Below are 20,058 nucleotides of genomic sequence, written 5' to 3' on the forward strand. Positions count from 1 at the left end.
AGGTCACACTGGGTCCCAACCCCCTTTCCCTTACATTTGACAGATCCTGAGGCTTCCCCCACCAAACCCCAGCCTTGTTTCATTAATGTTCCTTCCTATTTTTTAACCCTTCTCTCTCTTTTTGTTTTTTTTGGGCGAAATCGAGAGTGGAACAAATCGGTGTGCAGCGGGAAAATATTCCCAATAGTTTCCCCTGCTGCTCCCATGGTCTTACCGGAGACTGGCTTTACCGTTTTATTAATCATGCTGTCAAAATGCGGCCAGTCTCGACCTAAAATAACTGGATAGGGCAGCTTGTCTGCCACAGCCACGATTATGCGACGGGCATGACATCCAACTGTCAAATCTAATTTAGTAAGGGGGTAGTCCTTGTTATCCCCATGAATACAGGAAATGACCACGACCCCTCGTGACCACCAAGGTACCCCCTCTGTGGGTGGTGGGGGTGAAGCGTGGTGGTGGTGAAGCCGCTTGTGGTCTACTGGAGGCAGGAGCAGGTAGGGTGACCACTGGAGCGGTAGGGAGGGCGTCCTCGAACCCTTCGGCCAATCTAACTGCTGCATCCAGCATAGTGGGATGGTGATGACTGACCCAGGTCCGGGTGTCCGTTCCCAGTACCTTCACAAACTGCTCAATAGTGATTAGCTCAGTTACCTTCTCCGCACTATTGGCGCCGGGGCAGAGCCAACGGGTCACGTGGTCCACCAGTTGTTGCGCCACCACGCGGGGTTGCAGTCCTGGGGGTCGCTGGTATTCCCGGAACTGGCAACGGTGGGTCTCTTCAGTGATATCCAATCGCTGGAGAATGGCCTGCCTCACATGATCATAATCGAGGGCGTCTTCGTTTGTTAAGGCTTGGTAGGCTGCCTGGGCCTCCCCAATCAGATTGGGGCCCAAGTGGGTAGCCCACCAATCCCAAGGCCACTGTGCTGCCGTAGCCTGCCTTTCAAAGGCTACTAAGTAGGCCTCGGGATCATCCTCCAGCGACATCATCACCACCCTTATCCTGGGAACGGGTGGTGTTGGTTCAGTCGACGGTCCCCCCCCCCTCGATTGGCTTCCAGGAACATGGAATGCATCTGCTCCATCATGGTCGCCATTCCCTCTTGATGTCGTCGCTCCTGCGCTTCCAGTATTGCTCCCAATGTGGCGGCGACCATTCCGAATCCCTCTTCTGATCACCAACTGTGGTAAGGATGACTGGTGCAGTGCAAAGAATGTAATGTCCTAACTGCCGTATACCAATAATAATCCTTTTTTTATTTAATTAAACAGAAAGTTCATCAATGATAATCCACATATAGAAATAATAATATGCCCCGCTACCAACGATGGTATTGGGGCAAAACAATAAGAGGTTCTCTTATTGTTCTCTTACAATAAGAGAGTCCAAAAAGGTAAACAAAAGACACTCCGATAGCCACAATCCTCCGTGCATGTAAACTGTGCTCTATTCCTCCAGGGGGATCATGGTGCGTGCGCTGTGCAGTGTTGTGCTTGTGTGGTGAGGGGCGTGCTCTGGGGTAAAAGCTGGCTCTCCGGCTACAGCCTCCCGTCCTCCTGCTCCTCTACGAAAACACAAACAAAAACACGTAATACAAAACAGAAAACAAACACCAGCTCCGGCCGGTCGCTCTACTTCCTCAGCGCAAGGCGAGGTACTGACATAGCTGCTTCCCCTTTGTCCAGAGAAAACTCCTCCCTGCAATCAACGGGTTGTCATGGTTTCTCCAATAGAGGACTGCCCCGCAGCTGACTGCAATGGAATCGTCCTGAGTACTTGCAGCTATGCGCCCCTCCTAATATGGTTACCTTCCGGTTTCCACCTACCACCGAGGTGGCAGATCTAGGAGCCAGCATACCTTCCCCCTTACACAGCACCCTTTCTAGTTGGGAGGGAGATTTACAGCATTGACCCTTGCTCTCTATATCACAGGGATCTTTAAGAGCCATCATCTCCCTCTCCTTGTTTGTCATTTTTACCGTTCTCAGATACTTTAATCTCTCAAGATCTAGTGATGGAAACAATCTGTTTAGCCACTACAATTTCTAGGAATCATACTGGCACTGGATGTTTTAAGCAAGCCCTCTGTATCTAAACTCAACTATATTCGTTCCCCTATTCAGAACTTTCAGATCAAGAAACACACACCGCTGTCTTTGCGGGACCATTTTAATTTGTAATTGGAATTTTCCCCCAAGGTTGGACATTTCATATTTCGATTTAATTGTTTTTTCATCAACAGCAAAAAACTTGGGTTCCTACATTAATATTTCATCAGAAGCTAGAAAAAACAATTCAATGTGTTTGGCTCTCATTCAACATTGGATCGACCTGTTCTATATTCTATGATGATTTCATTTCAGCACCTCTCCATCTGGCCTTATTTATGAACACTTCATTTAAGAGATTTGGAGAAATTGAAAACCTATTATTGCGCCTAAAATCCACAGCTCTTCAAATATACCCAACTGTTGCAGCAGCACATATGGGGTCATGTTTGATCAAAGAAATTAATACTTTTCATGTGCGAAAACAAATCTACAGTTCATTTTATTCCAGTTCACCTGTTATTATGCAGTTACTACGGTGATTTCCAGATTTTAGTCTGGTCCCTACAGCTCTGCCAACTCCAGAAGTGACATCCCAGTTCAGCCAGCTAATTTTCAACTGAACCCATCTATCAGCGGACTACTCAATACAGCGCAAACAAGCATGGCTGCAGCACTCCTTCTTTCATCACCCCTCTTATTTCACCGGCTGAACCATCTATTGATTTTCTGTTCCCAAAGCAGGATTAATCCGACTCCATTTAACCACATGGCTTTCATAGTTCATGCAAAATAATCTTTACATCTGGCACCAGCTACTATCAAATCCGATTTGTCAGGAATTCAATACCAATTTTGCTTGATGTCTTTCGCTTCTCCAACTGTACTATGAATCCCAGTTCTTCTGCTTTTTGGCTCCACCTGCTCGCCTGGCAATCTCTATAGTCATTCTAGGCTGCTTTTCTCCATTTGACAATTTATCTATGGAAATCATATGCCTAACAGTATTTTTGGGGGGTTTTGAGATGCTCGGAATGTGTAATTCCTTCTATTTCAAGCTTTCCTACTCTAGGTATCTGCTGCAGTGACCTGAACCTCATTCAAGATTCCTATTTTTCCTTCGAATTTCAAAAACGGATCAGCTGCGGCAAGGATAATGTATTCAGGTTTCAAAAATCAACTTTCCCCTTCCCCTACTTTTCCATACTGAAGTACATTGCAGAACGCAAGGCCATTTAATCCTCTGGCCCTTTGTTCTTCAATTCAAGCCTGTGGAATTGGGGGAACAAAAACTCTCATCTTTGTCCATATGCTTCCATGCTGAAATACATTACAGAACGTAAACCCAAATCTCCTTCCGACCCCCTATTCATCAATGCAAGCGGGTCTGTTGTCTCAAGACATTGGTTTTGTTCTTGGCTGTCCACTTTGGTTTCCAGAGCAGGTCTTCCCCCACAAATCCACACTCCGCATTCATTCAGAATTGGGGCAGCCACTTCAGCAGCAAGAACAAAGATTAACCACCATCTAATAGAAAATATGGGATGCTGGACCTCATCAGCAGTCAAAGCTTACATTTGTTCTTCACCATCTGAAATAGTATCTTCCCATCAGTCTATTGCTAGTATGTCCACAGTGGGGGCGACCTATCCGCCTGGGCCATAAAAGGTTTCCTCCTAAAAAAAGAAAATAAATAAAAATGAAAGGGTTTTTTTCCTTACCACTGTGCAGAGGGTCTTCACATAGTCAGTAGGATACAGTTACTAACCCCTGTGTCACGTTAAGTGTTTATCTTTCTTTTTGTATTAAATGTTTTCTCTTTTCTATATGCATTGGCTATTCTTTTTTCTTCTCATAAATGTCTTCGGCGGGGAGCCGGGGGTCCATCCTTTGGGGGGTTAGTGATTCCACTTTCTCCAACCCTTTGTTAAGCATCGCTTCATTTACCTCATAGAGGAGGGTTCTCCGTGAGTCAGAGGGGACCCCCGGCCAAACCCCTCCTTTTAGCATGCATGATTATTTTGTCTCTTCTCTTTCAGGTTCTGATGCCTCTATTTATGTGAGGGGCCCCAAGCAGTGGAACCCCTCTTGTTTGTCGGGTCTCCTCAAAGACGATGACCCCTCTCCTGTTTGTCGGGTCTCCTCAGCGACGGAACCCCGCTTGTAAAATGTTGGGCTTTTGAAGAGGTGGAACACCCCACTCTATATGTTCTAACATCTACTAACTTTGTTTTCTTTCCGGTTCACGAGCCTCTTCATATGTCGGATAACCTCAAAGACGGTGCCCCTCTTTGTATTAACAGAAGCTGTTTATAAAAATCCTTTTAGATTTAATTAAGTAAATATCAGAAACTAACCTCAACGGACAGTACGGAAAACTAGTCATATCACTTCACAGCGCAAGCACCGCCTCCTTCTCCGTTTTGATTGGTTGTCAGCAACATCACTTTCATATGTGATTTGCTAAAAAAAAAAAAAAAACTTGAATGACAGTATATATTAAATAATAGACCAATCGAAAGCAGAAGTTGTGGTGACATAATTTTTTCAAGTGCCTTGTTGTTTTAGCCAACAGCTTCTATTTATTAAAGGTACAGAGGTCTGTTGCAAATTCGCACCACTGGCATAGAGCCGCTGGCATTCAAAGTGTTAAGGGTACAAAAACGTACCTGCCACTGGTGTATAAGTATGTGAAATTTACCCACCACAGACCAAATTAACCCGCATTTGGTGGGTGGACGGGTGTTAATTTCAATCCCTAGTGTAAAAGTAATCCTGATCTCCTCTTTAAATTCAGAAAAAAAACAATTTCAACATTTAATCGTGATTAACCCTTTGTGGTCCATTTATTAAATGCGCGTCAGGCACGCCAGGTCTAATTTATTTTCACACGTGCAGTTAATTTTAGACGCGCTGTTTAAAAGTATTTTTTTCACAGTCAAACGGGTTTAAATGGCCCTGCATATCAACAAAACACTCACTAGGCATCTCCAGCCCCGCCCCACCCTTTCGTTCGCTATAGCTTTCACATATGCTAAGAAATAATAATAATAATAATAATAGTCGTACATACCGATCAATCATCTCCTGATCACTCGTTTTATCACCAAACTCCTCAATAATGCGATCCAAGTCATTATTTTATTACTATAACATCTCAAAAAAGCTCTGCAAATGTTCGTGTTCTCTGTGCGCTGATTCACAGTCAGCCAGCTTGTTTACTTACAACCGCCCCGTTATCTGATACCAGGGCCATGTATGACTATTCATGAGATACGCCTTTTTTTTTTTTTTTAGACTTGTCTCGGCTCCTGTCGTTCCCACTCGGCCATTGAATGGTTTTCTCGACTTTTTCCGGAGAAAAAACGACTAAAACCTGTTTTTTGCGTTTCTATGATGATGTCGGACAGGGTCCGACAATGGACCTGATAGGAATAATTGCAATGTCGGACCAGGTCCGACAATGGACCGCAAAGGGTTAAAAGTGCTATCAGATTACCAAAGTAAAATCCCGATCGCATGTTTACGTTTTGAAAAACCCAATTTCACAATAGAATCCTGATCAAATGCGGAAATCGGATTACCAAAGCTTTGAAAAACTGGCCCCAGGATGAGAACACACTAAAATCTGAATCTTGGTTTCATGGGGGTCTTACAAGACAGTCAGTTACAAACAAATGACAACATAGCGATGACTTATCTCTCAAATTTTATCTTGTTTAGAAAACAAATGTCATGTAAAAAGCAGGCAGATATATAAGACACCAAATCCCTGATGGATTTAGGGAGTAGAGTAATGCTGGAAACCACTTCTCATACACAGTACTGTAATCATAGTATTATTTATATTTTGAAAATGGTTGCCCCAAAATGAAGAATATAAAGAGAAGGATGGCCTGTGGTAAGTATTGTCTTAAAAACGTTCTACAAGTTCTTAAAAAGTAGTTCTACTTTAATATCCTCCCTGCCAGAAAGCATATAAAAGGGGTAATCATGGGTGTTGTTAGAATTAATGTTGGTGTTGCTGTCCTGTTCATGTCTGTGAGTTTTTGTGCAGACCTTTTTGTTTAGGCCCTTGTGCCTTTTGTTTTGTTAATGTGCTTTTGTCTGTACTGTATATTTGTATTAAACGTGCGCAAAAGCGCTTAAATGGCAGCTTGTGTTCTGAATCTCTCTACCTGCTGGTAACATCTTGGGCCGAGACGCTACCCTGTCACACAGGCTAAAGCAGGAAACTCTCAAGTTAATAAACCAGTATAGCCATAAGTGATATCAGCTGAATATAACTTATTTTATGAGCCTTAATAAGATGAGTTTGAGTACAAATAAGTGTGTCTGTCTCTCCAGATCAATAAAAACGTAGTCAGGAGGGGTCTGTTTGTGTTGGAAAAACTGTATCCCAGGGTTATTTGACTGGGTCTACTTTTTCAAATATTTATTCATTCACCAATGACTGCTTTTTCTTGTTAGGACACCCAACATTGAATACATTATTTCAATAAAATAACATGTAAGACCTTTTTAACTCAAAATATTTCAAATTTGCAATTAAACAAAACAAAATCCACTTCTAATAAAAACCATGTGCACTTGAACTTTTTAATAGCTGAGGTCAGAGGCTCCATAGATATACTAACACCATCCAGTAACAAACATGACCAAAGCTTTCCAGACAGAGAAAACATTATGCTGCAGGCTTTTTACAAGACACCCATTTATTTAATTAAACATCAATCAATCAATCAATCAATCAATCTTTATTTTATATAGCGCCTTTCATAGTGGACCACCATCACAAAGCACTTTACAAGATGCAGTAACAACAAGAAAATCCATAATACTTTAAATACAGAGAAATGCATAATACATTGAATATAGTGGAAAGTGCATAATACATGATAGTGGCATAATACATTAAATAGTAGCAGCAACACAACAGCTAATAGCAGATATCAGGCTTAAAGAGCATGTGGGAGCATCACGCACCAAAGCTGAGAGAGAGTTCCAAAGAGTTGGAGCCATGAAGCTACACAAGCATTCTCAGAGTGTGGTGCACTTTTGCTTAGGGATAACAAGCAGTCCAGAGTCGGAGGACCTCAGCTTGCAGTCAGGGACATAGCGGGTCAGCAGGTTGAGGAGGTACTCGGGACCTGTGTGATGAAGGGCATTGTAGGTGAGAAGGAGAGTTTGAAAATAATCCTGAACTTTACAGGTAGCCAGTGCAGCTGGGCAAGACGGGGGGGGGAGCAAGACGGCGGGGGGGGGGGGTGTTGTGATCACGTTTTTTACATCTGATAAGGATCCTGGCAGCGGCATTCTGAACTAGTTGCAGTCGGTTTATGGTGCGTGTCGGGAGACCACCATATAAAGAGTTGCAGTAATCGAGTTGAGAGGCGACAAATGCATGACAAAGTATCTCTGCATCTGGGAGGGAAAGGTAGGGACAGACTTTGGAGATGTTTCAAAGGTGGTAGTAGGAAGATTTGACCACTGAGGAGATGTGGGCATCAAAGGCGAGGTTGCTGTCAAGAAGTAAACCAAGGCTTCGTACTGTGGTGGAAGGCAGCAGCAGACAGTTTCCGAGCTTCAGGGCACTGATATTTGGTTTCTTAAGTTCAGTTTTAGATCCTACTAGAAAGAGTTCAGATTTGCTAGTGTTCAGCTGAATAAAATTGGCAGACATCCAGGCCTCGATGTCTTGAATGCAAGCCGAGAGCCGGACCATGGCAGAGTGGCTTCCAGGGTCAAGTTGTAGAGCTGGGTGTCGTCAGCATAGGAGTGAAACATGAGGCTGTGTTGGCGGTAAACATATTAAAAAGGTCAGACCAAATTACTGAAGCGGTCATTAAAAAAAATAAAAAATAAACATCAGCAAAATGTCATAGAGCACAAGTGCTACATCATCATGGCCACTTCTTAAACTATTTCTGCTGATAAAGATGGCAGAGCCTTGTATCCTTGCATATGATTTAAAAATATTGACACAGTTCCAAAATGTTATCTTGATACTCAACATTTCAGAAAAAACTTCAGGATATTCACTGAATACACCATGATCCAAAGCTTTTTGTAGGTGAGTGTGACGGGATGTCCACCCCTTGTGAATATTTATTCATGTATATGTATTATTTTCATTATTATTATTATTATTATTATATACGTTTATATGCGGGTGGACAAAGGCCGTCCGTCATTGTTATTTGTTATTTGGGACCGACGGAAAAGCCGGTCTTGTTATGTTTAGGTGGCGTGGATGGGGTTAAATTCCCATCCCTAAAAACCTTGTGGCAATGTGGCTGGAGCCTTAAGGTAATTATTTGATTAATAGGTGTGGCAGGATGGCTTGCAGTGACGAGGTGTGGTGACGTCACGGACCAGGAAGTAACAGAACCAAAACAGCGGATGGGCTGGTGAAGGCTGAAACGCTACGGCGTTCAGCTTCTTTTATTTAATAATAAACAAAAACAAAAGATTTAAACAAAACGAAACACTACAAAACAAAAGGGCAGGTTGGCCAAACAAATAAACTGAAACAAGTATATTTACATATAGCAATTGTTCTTAACTGTTTTCTCTCTCCTCGCTCTCTCTGCTCCCAGTACTCTGCAGGTTCTTATACTCTGGCCGAGGGGTTAACAAGCTGTTAATTATCTTATTACCCCTCGGCCACAGTCTGCACGCGTTTAGTAAGGATGTGTGACTGTCAGCTAGTTAAATAATTAGTAGCTGATCAACCACGCATCCTCACGAGGTTTTTAAATTATAAAAACAACAACAAATACGCGGCGCTTTGAACTGCGCCGCAAACAAAAATACAAATAATAATAAATAAATATATAGGGGAGGGACACTCCGCCACAATAGGTAATTAAGGATCCAGCCACAGAATATAAAAGGACCCACTCCAGGCTCATTAAATGGAGAGCTGAGGAGAAAGACGTAAATATAGAGAAAGAGAGAGTGAATGCTACCACGACTACAAGGTTGAAAGGTATCAACGTGTAGTATTGTTTGTGTTTGTTTTGTTTCAGCCAATGTGCCCATTTCTTTGTGTTTTATCAATGTGTTTGTATTATTATTTAATAAATATACGTCTGCGGCCGTTTCAGCCCCGTACATTTTGGTTGTTTGTGTGCTGCTTCCTGGACGCTGACGTCACCACACACGCCTCTCAAGCCATCCTTGCCACAGTGAGTCAGCACTATTTTGTATTGCAATTATAATTCTAGGTAATCTATAGTAGTCTCTTGTTAAGGTTAAGCTACTTGCACCTTACTGACTACCTGCTGAACGAAAAAGCTTAACAGAACAATGGGGAAGTAATGGCACCACAGAATGCATGGTCAACAGTGAGTGATTGTTGACAAACTGGCTGTCGACCACGCATATAAGAAAGCCTGTGCAGAATGTGGTTGAGGGAGAAGCTAGGTAATTAATAGCCAGTTAATCCCTTTACCACAATATAAAAGCCAGCAGCTTTTGCTGATCGGGGTTGGGTGTTCAAAGGTGGAACGTAAGCATAAGAGATCTATAAACAACTGCTACCAAGCTGATCGCTGTACCGCACGGTACTTGTTTTGATTGGTTGAGTGTTTTTAGTGTTTTGTATAGTCCTTTTATTTTGGCCCTTGTGCCCGCCACAGTAGCTTTTGAAAATTGCCCAACTAAATTAAAAGAGGAGGGAATCCTCAGCAAGCCCACAAGACACTTATATGATAAGAACAGGGCTCAGAATGGGACCAGATGAATTTCAAACCATAACAACTAAACTAAGCCCCCTAGTCCTAGTCATGCTTGCACAGCTCTAATCCCAGGTACATGGTTTCTAAATAAAAAGAAATAAAAATAATAACAAAATTAATTTATATTCCATTTAATAATAAAGGAAGGAGTTAAAAATACTAACAGCAGCTTGGTGCCTCCCTTCCAATCAGCAACACAATTCAAAGAAGACTGACCAGCCCAGGGATTGCTCTTAGGAGCCTGTGATGCTCACAATAGCATTCAAGTTCACCTTGTGCGAGAAGAGGTGCATGAAGGCCCCTGAGGAAAAAAAACACAAATCCAAATGTCGATTTGTCGACAGAGTGAGGAGAGCCTGCTGGCTGAAGGCTGATTTATTTGATTCTTCCAGTTAATCACCACCGGCCTGTGGCCAAACGGATCTCTAGCACAGCTAAAACGCAACCGAGGGAAACAGGCTTATAAGCATAAAGCTGCATAATGGTGTTCAATGAAGTGTGAGACTTTTAGTTCAGTCTCAGTGAGCCGACCGCACCACCAGAATGTCAAAGAGGATTGTGGGTGGAAAAATTATGGATTTAAACTGCGAGCTGTAAATGAGGTCAATATGTCTGGTTCATAAACAGTCCAGAACCTATTCCAAGAATTCAGTGAGGGGGAAAATTAGCATGAAGCTAACACTGTAGACAGGCCTCGTTGAGATATAATTGCGACTATAAATACAAGTGAAAAGCTTACTGACTGCAGTAAAATATAAAAACACCCTTTAATGCATACATCTGCAGAACCTGCATTTATACTTGCATTCCATTGTGCATGTTTCATAAGCTATAATAGTTTACATGGAGATTCGCCTCCCTTTCATTTTTTTAAATTTCTTCTTGCAACAGCTCTGCACTTCACTATTGCACTTGAACATCTTGGGTTGCTACAGCAAAAACTATAATAACTGTTTAAAATTAGTCTACCTGATAAAAATATTCAGTGGAGACAAATGTAATCTCAGATATTTTCAGCACTTTCTAGCTTCTTCGTTACTATTTGATACTGTTACGGTGTACAAATGAAAACATAATGAGAACAATTTATAATTAATTAAAGAATAATGTACAAAATCTACCAGTTAAATATATAATAGGAAACATGACAAAAAAGCACTTTCATTAAGCACTTTAAATCAGTCAAACAGTCAGTCCAAAGGAAATATATTCCATGTAAAGTAAAATAGACTAGCTAACTGTCTCTACAACTGAGCATTTCTGTTCAATTGTAATCAGTTGAATCATCTTTTATATCAATAAAAAGAAAAAAATCTCCAGTAATCTGTGAATAGTTTTAATGTTTTAATGTTGAATTTTCTATTGGCCAGTATATCCTGAAGAACTTTCCTTTTAAAAGAGTTTTTATGGTATTCCTAACTGCCTATTTTGTTGCATTCACTGAGACAAAAGAGCCCAGGGCCGTATGCACTATGCAGACCGTTGGGTCACAAAGTTTCATCATCACAAGTGTGTGGACTCGCATATAATCTTGCGTGATCGGTTGAAGTGAAACAGACATTTGAAGTTGATTGAATTGTACAGTTATTAGTGATAGACATGAGAAAATGGAAGCACATACGTATAGATGAAGCCTTCAAAAGGGGCAAAAGCCTCTCTTCTGGTAATCCAGAATGTCAGAGGGATGATGAATTCGATCAGGCTGAAAATATCAGTAAAAGCAAATAACCATCTGTTTCTGGCACTAACAGTGGTGGAGTTTTAAGCACCGAAAATATATTGGTGGCATTTAATGCAAGTACTGCATTATATGAAGTATAGGATATTGGCCTTGCTAGTACAGATGTACACCAACTCAATAAAATGAAGTGCTTTTCATAACAGGTTTCATCCCAAGAAAGGATGGCCACCAAAAATATGTAGAACGCAGTAATTCAGCTTTGAAAGCAATTGTAGATTTGTTTGTGGTCAGCAAAACCTTGCCATCAGGGGTCACACTGACAAGCACAGCAACTTCAGCTCTTTATTGGAATACTGTGCCAAAGGAGAAAAGGCACTGAGAAGGCACTTACAGCAAGCAGCAGGCAATGCCAAGTACAACAGCCACAGAATACAAAACGAAATTATAGACCTGTGCGACAAACACATTTGTGATGGCATTCTACTTAAATGCAGAAATGCTAAGTGGTTCTCGTTGCTGGCAGATGAGAGTACTGACATTAGCTGTACAGAATAAGTGTCTTTTATTATTCGCTATGTAGACCAGTCGTCATCTGGACAGTTCTTTGTGCGAGAGGACTTTGTGGCTTACCACCTTGCTTCTGGACCAGCTGCAAAATTTTAATTTGTACCCCTCCAACCTGGTTGGACAAGACTACGATGGTGCTGGAAATATGAGTGGAGTGCAAGCTCACATCGGAGAGCAATACCCTGCAGCATCGTATGTGCACTGCAGAAACCTCTCGCTCAACCTCGCAATTACACGCTCAACAAGAATGTTCAAGAGATTGTGTCTTTTGGGAGTTGTAGTGTTTTAAGGTATATTTGTCTATGGACTAGTTTAAGTTGTAATCATATACTACCTTATTTGAATTCAAATCATGTAGACTCCACCAATATTGAAACAATCAGACTGGACAACGTTTCCAGTGAATTAAAACTAAGGAGGAAAAATTTAAGGTGCAACAACTAAACTAAAGTAATACAGAAAGAAAGAATTAACTAAACTAAACAGTACAGAAAAGAAAATATAAACGACATCCCACTCCCGCTGGTTGATTAGCGACCCAACGCAATCTATGAGAGATTCCCTTAACCCTTTGCTGCCGACGTGCTCTAATTTCGATACTATGATGTCGATTACAAAATGCATCATATCTCAGCCACCCAATCGTGTTTTTTTTTTCATTGAGTTATAGCCATGTCTACGGTGAATGCCGCTATTACAGCTGAGTTCAATGGGGAACTCACACGTCTGTATCTCCCCTTCTACACGCCCTAAAGTGCTGATCTGACTATAACTCATCCGTAAGCTAAGAATTGGGAATAATTAAATCGCTTTTTTTTCTTTTTTTAGGTTTTATTAAAAAAAAAAATAATTATATACACTTTTTAAAAAAATACTTCCGGAATGCTGTGTGTGTGTGTGTGTTTGATTGCATGCAGGGCAGGAGGTGGCGACTGAGACAAAAAACTAAGTTGCTGTGCAGACATCTGAGATCTACCTAAAAAAAAATTTTTTTTACTGTTATTTTAGTTATATTTGTTTTTATTTTATGTCCTGTTTTGAGAATGTTTCTCCGGACGGAGTTGGAACTAATGTAAACGAGTTGCACGCATCTGATATCTAAATAACTTAGGTGGAACTTCAATATTGTAATTATTATTAGTGTGTTTTCTTTGTTTCCATGTGTGTAAATGATGGATAATTATTTAAATATAGTTATTACTTTTATTATCATTTAGCTATTTTTTTATTGGTAGTATGTTTTGTCATTTGTTTTGTCTTTTTTTTTTTTACCAATACAGTAGCAAACTGAAGTCGCAAGTTTTTCTTTTTCAATAATAATAAAGAAAAATCCAAACTCTTGTGTGAGATTATGTTCCATTTCACAGCTGACCTGCATTTGCCATTTTGGCTCTTTTTTTGTAAATACACGCATTACAAAACCCTGTATAGCTCTGCAACTCTACAAGCAATTTCAATTCTGATTCCTGATTTGAAATCCTTGTAAAATTGCGCAGCTCCTATATACTATGTTTAGAAAAAGTAGTATACTTGTATGTTTTACAAATATTATTTATTATTATACAATTATTAATATTTTTGGGGAAGCGTGGCTTATATGTGAAAAGATATAACACACACCACAAAGGTCTACTTAATGCCTTTCTGTTGATATATTGGGTTTTAATTACAATTTATGGTTACCAAATTACAAGCGCTGACACAAAGTTTAGAACTGCTAGCTCAATAGATTGGGGGTTAGAGATTTGATTACAAGTACAAGGATTTTAGATGTCTCACGCAGTGGACTCCGACACCAAGGCACACACTAGAGTAGTTATCTTACATCATTGTTTCCGAAAATAGTATCTCTGTTCAAGCCGGTCACAGGCTAGGTCTTCAGATTGTCAAAGTTCAGAGATTTGTTTGTGTGTCAACAGCCTTGGATTTCGTGTCGGGAGCCCTGTTTGAATATCACACTCTGCTTTTGTAACTTTCTCTTTACCCCTGTGATTGGATAGTTGTTTGTTTATTTTGAGCTGTGCCCGAGTCCACATGGAGTGTTTCCCATTGGCTGTTCTTGTTCCGAGACAACCCATTGTTCTCAATTGGTCCGCTGTTTCAACCCTGTCGGATGGATTTATGAGAGGGACTGTTTTCTGTCTGAGGTGTCAAAGCACTCAAACCGTCTGGTTTGTACCCTCTGCAAGACACTGCCAGCGCCAAAGGATTCATTCAGCGATGGTGAAGATAAACCACTTGTCCACCACTTTTTAGTTTACGACTCTTTTTAAAAGCATTCTTTGTCAGTGGGGGACACCAAGTAGACACAGACAATGGCTTAAAATCCCCCTCTGTATATTTCAATTCTGTTACTTTCATACACAGAATGATATTATGACCCACTCTGACGCTACAGAGTGCATCTCCAAAACGTATGCACTGTTTTTTGGATAAAAGTGACACCAAGCAGCATCTACGGAAATTTTCTGACATCCACTGGCCTCAGCATGATGCATGCCTCTCCACTGTCATTGCCAACTATGAAAATTTGTTTGCCACCATGGATCATCTATAAACCAAGGCAGGCCACAAGTGTAGTGGCACAGCTGCATCAATAACCAGAGCAATGGAGTCGTTTGAGTTTCTGGTCTGTATTATTGTATGCCAAGGATTACTGCAGTATCTTACACCACTGAGCAGTGCTCTTTAGAACCTATCTTGTGACCTTGTGAAAGCCAGTCAGCAAGCCAGCAGTTTAATTTCACTGCTTGGGGACAAAAGTGTAGACTGCACCTATAACTTCCTCTGGGAAAATGCCTGTGCACTGGCAGCAGAAACTGAAATAATTTTCTCAATGCCTCGTTGTCACAAAGACGTCCGGAGTGGGTGGCGTCAGACCAGAAGCAGGGAGTAAACAGACAGAGACTTGGAGTTTGGTGGAGCTGAGCGAATGGTTTCGCTCAGCATTTAATAAAACAGCACAGAAAATAAAAGGGTTTACAGACAAAAACACGGGACACGGCACTACACGCCAAAATAAAAAGACAAACAAAACGTACTAAACACTAAACAGACGGTGCAGGACAGACGAACACAACACGGTGAGCAGATTACTACTACTACTACTTCTTATTATTATTATTCTTCTTAACATTTACCTCCGCTCCAATCCCGTTCTCCACTCACCGAACACCTAACCACGAGTGACTAAAAATGTGCCTATTTATACTGTTGTGCTGGGATTCAATTACTAATTAATTATTCACTTGAATCCCAGCACGTGAATTAATTCTGTGCAACCCCGTGCTCACATATTATATTTTAAATGCACGTGCGTGATGTGCAATCCCGTGCCTAAATACAAATATACAATTTAAACACACGTGAAACACAGACCCGTTTATATCCCGTGTACCAATCTATACACCAACATTAACATACGCACGCATACATACAACATAGAACACACAAATGCACACAGGGGCGGGGCACTTTGCCACACTCGTACAGCTAGATTGCAAACCTAGCGATCAAATGTCCCAGCTTTAATGCCGCAGGAATACTGGCACTTAAACCTGTTTATCCTGTTTTTAGATCATCTAACCACACAGCTGAATGATCATGTAGTTCTTTGCCTTGACTTAAGGCCCAGTATCTCCTACCAGTATCTGGCCATGCTGACCCCAGCTATGTGGAAGGAGATAAAAGAGGAGTATGGGGCTTTGATGCCCAGTCTAGAAATGGCTGATGCGGAGCTTGAGCTCTGGAATCATTCCAGGACTGCTGAGAGCAGTAGTGATATGTGCGATATTTCAGAGGACACTGTTATACTCTACCTACCTGCGCAACACCATGACAGAGACACCACTGTTGTAGGACTTTGATGCAACAGGAACCCAGAGAATTCCGCTACTCTTTCAGGATCGTGCACGGTAAGTGAACATTTCAAGTTTCATTTGTATTTAAATAATTTTCCTAATCATAAACACATAATTGCCAAGTTGTATTATTATTATTATTATTATTATTATTATTATTATTATTATTATTATTATTATTAAACAGCCTCTTTCGTCACAATGTGTAAGAAAAAAGTCTAAGTTTATATGGCATGCTGAGTTAAAGGGGATAATGATTACATAAGTTGTAATGATTGTAAGAGCAACAGCTGAATGATTTAAAACAGGCCATTACAAGCAGGTGTCTACTTAAATTGAAGAATTTACATATTTTTCCTGGGTAGTTTATGGAATAAAATTAGGATTTCGCTGACATTTCTACAGAAGAAAGATATGTAGTTTGCGTCGCTTGTGTTGTGCAGAAGTTCACAAGGTTTCTTTCCTCCCCTCACCAACTGAAAGTGTCCCGATTTTTCACTCTTGCTATCTGGTCACCCTACCGGTATGCATTGGCCCCCAAAGAGGTGAATTTCGCAGTGACCCCTCCACAAAATCTCGAATTAGGTAGAATTATATAAGACCTATGTTGAAAAAGGTGGGAGCAGATGGGGCTGATTTATCAAACTATCACCCCATCTCTAATCTACCATTTCTATCAAGGTTACTTGAGCATGTACATTCAGCTCTCATGATACACTGCTCAGTCATTTAAGGACTTGTATCAGTCTCAACGAATCAGCAATGTCATGGTTTGAGTCAAATTGGCCAGGTAGAACACATGATGTGAATTTCGGAGGTCAGGATGCTGATGTAGACCGTGTATCACACTGAGTTCCACAGGGTTCTGTTATGGGTCCTACCATTGGGATTGCTGATACGTCAACAAGGTTTGTGTTTCCATTCCTATGCTGACGATACCTAGCTGTATATCCGTGTGGGCAGGGACTATAGTGCTACAAATGACTTTTCCTCCTTAGCTGCCTGTGTATCGGACATTCGCCACTGGATGACCTCCAAGATAGAGCTACTTCTTTTTGGCACAAAAAAGCAGCTAGCCAATTTGGATACTTTTGTGTTTAATGCGTCTGACTGCAAAATAATACCTTCATCTTATGTGAGGAGCTTGGGGGTCACCCTGGATAGTGGTCTCAGACTGGAGAAGCATATCTCTCTTATTGCCTGTGTATGCTCCTTCTTGAACCAAAGGGATGCAGAGATTCTGTGTCATGCTTTTATAACCTCTAGGCTTGACTAATGGACTGTATGCTGGACTGCCTGATAAGCTTCTTTATCGTCTCCTACTAGACGTAAGAGTCTTGACAGGAAAGGGCGGTCGGAAGCATATCTCTCCAGTGCTCAGGGATCTATATTGGTTGCCAGTCCATTTACGGATTACTTTTAAAATCCTTTTGTTAACATATAGGGCTCTGAACAGTACTGGCCCTGCTTACCTCTTTGAGCTTCTGGAGAAATATGTCCCTACCAGATGTCTCGGGTCAAGTGCACGGAACTACCTTGTGGCTCCTTGCTTCCGATGTGTGACTTTGGGCAGGTGTTCCTTTAGTTGCCTGGCTCCAATATTATGGAATGACCTTTCTGTTAATATCAGAGGAGCGGACAGCTTAAATAAATGTAGAGGACTCTTAAAAACCACTCTATTCAGTGGTGATGTAGGTTGTGGCTGCATGGGATGAACACAGTGTTTCTAAATGCCATGATGATATGATGCTTTCTGAGTGAAAGATTTTTTTATTATCCTAATGCAACTTTTATCACTTTTATATTTATTTATCTAGGATACATTGTCTTATTGCTATTCTAAATGATATGTTTTTGTATCTTTGTATTTTATTTATTTTGTCTATTTTAAAAACTTGTTTAATATCTATGAATGTTTTTTCTTATGTATGTGGTGTAAAGCACTCTGAGGCACCTTTGGTGGTGTGAAGGATGCTATATAAATAAAGTTGGATTTGATTAAGAAATCCCCCCCCCCCCCCCCCCCCCCCTTTTCTTCAGATATTAGTTTGGTTTATTCAATATATGCAGGGAATGGTTTTCCCAGTACAGAGCAAGCAGATTAAAAAAATGCATACAGAAACAAGCTCTTTAATGCCCATTTGCACCCCGGGTTTTTCCCCTATCCCGTTCCTTTGTAGGTACAATCACCACGGGACAACACCCTGTGGGCTACACCTGCGGAGGGTCTCAGATGCAGAGAAAATTACGTGTCGTGCTAAAGCGACCTTAAGGTTGCTATTGCAGAAAGTGAACTGGTTCTAACTTGATTGTGTTTATGTTTTGTACTTGTTCTTTTGTGTTCTCACACTACACCTAAACTTATGCTGTCTTGGGCATATCTGTCCCTCCAGCACTGGGTGATTGTGGTTTCATCAGCTGCTAAACTGCCGCTGTTATTCATTGCACAGACTTGTAGGTTCAGCTGATTTCTGTCGTCAGCACTATTGCATGCAGTCTTGCACTTATCAGTTTCTCATACCTTCTCTGCCACTGTTTCTGTAAAACTAACAGAGTGTATAAAACTGTAAATACTTGCATCTTTTATTGCCTTAATTCTTTGTTTTCCATGTTCTCCAACACCTACAATTACCAATATATATATATATATATATATATATATATATATATATATATATATATATATATATATATATATATATATATATATACAGGTATATATTTTTTTTTTCTCTGTTCTTTTTTTTATGTGAATTGTGCTGCCTGTAGCCAGGGCTTCCATCGGCCTTGACATGAGGAAAGCAGAACGGAGAGCTCATCCACCCCCACCTGCCATTCTGCTTACCAGGGCCTCCCTGCTTTTACATTCTACTTCATACAGAAGACAGCAAAGATCAAAACGAGCAGATCAGAATGATTTTGGATGCTTTGCTTTTCTGTTTAAATCTACTCAGAAATATGTGCTGATAAAAAAAAAAAAATCCAACATCTTTCACTTGGCAGGATAGGCTTTTAAAATAATAATACATCTGTTTGAACCATTTGAATCTCAATTTAATGAGGTGACATCAAAGAAACAAGCTGTTCTTCAGAAGATTTTTTTGTGAGATCTGTGTTATTCTGCTCGCACAGCTTTGAATTTAAATTCTAATGACATGTTTCTCTTTAACAGAAGGAACGGCTCTGAAAATAGTAATGGGAATTTGAAAACTGTTTTAATGATCGGTAGATTAAAAGCAGATACTGCAACATTTGAGGAAATTAGCTTTATTCACACATCTTTTCCCCGCAGTTGATGTAAGCTGCACTTTAGACTGAAAAACCTGGACTCACCTTCTGAGATGACCAAATCGCTGCTCCCGGGGAAATGCTTGGTGACGCACACTTTGCAGCTTAAATGAACTAAAGAAAGAATTAAAAAAAAAAAAAAAAAAGAGAAAATGTTAAAATAAACACAGCAAGTTTATTACTTGTGTTCTCTGTATTCATTCATGTATATTATTATTTCTTCTCTCTTCAGTTTCTTTGAGCCTGCATGTTCACTGCAAGGACATTTTGTCAATTGATGACCTTCGACACTGCGCGCTGGCGCATGCATATTTCAATCACCTCAAGTGAAAGACGGATGTGCGTGAAAGTAACTTTCATCCTTTTAAATCAACCGGTTGTTCATTTCGTGAAGACAATGGCATTGAGCAAACCCTCCACGAGTAATAAACAAAAGTATAAGGCTTATTCCAGAATGGAAGGAAGAGTTTGCTTTCACTGAAAACAGTGGTAAATCTCTGTGTCTCATCTGCAACAAATCACATACACACGTAGTCTGCACAAGGCAAGCAACCTAAAACATCATTATGAAACAAATCACAACACATCTTCATCTGAATATCCTCCTGGATCAGACTTGAGTAGAAACGAGCAGGCCTCTTTAAAAGCAGGCCTCATCAGTCAGCAGATGCTCCTTTTGACATTCAGTAAAGAAGCTGATGTAACAACTCAATCGAGTTTGGCATGGATAGGGCTCTTCATTTTCGGTTTTTATTTTTGGTCACGTGATGTCCCTTTAAAAGTTATGAGCCGACTCCGTTTCTTAATTAAACTCTTGGAAAAGCGTTGATTATGAAACAAGATCACTTTTCTTTTTTCTTCCGTAATT

Source organism: Acipenser ruthenus, chromosome 1, assembly GCF_902713425.1.
Source record: "Acipenser ruthenus chromosome 1, fAciRut3.2 maternal haplotype, whole genome shotgun sequence".
Lineage (NCBI taxonomy): Eukaryota > Metazoa > Chordata > Actinopteri > Acipenseriformes > Acipenseridae > Acipenser > Acipenser ruthenus.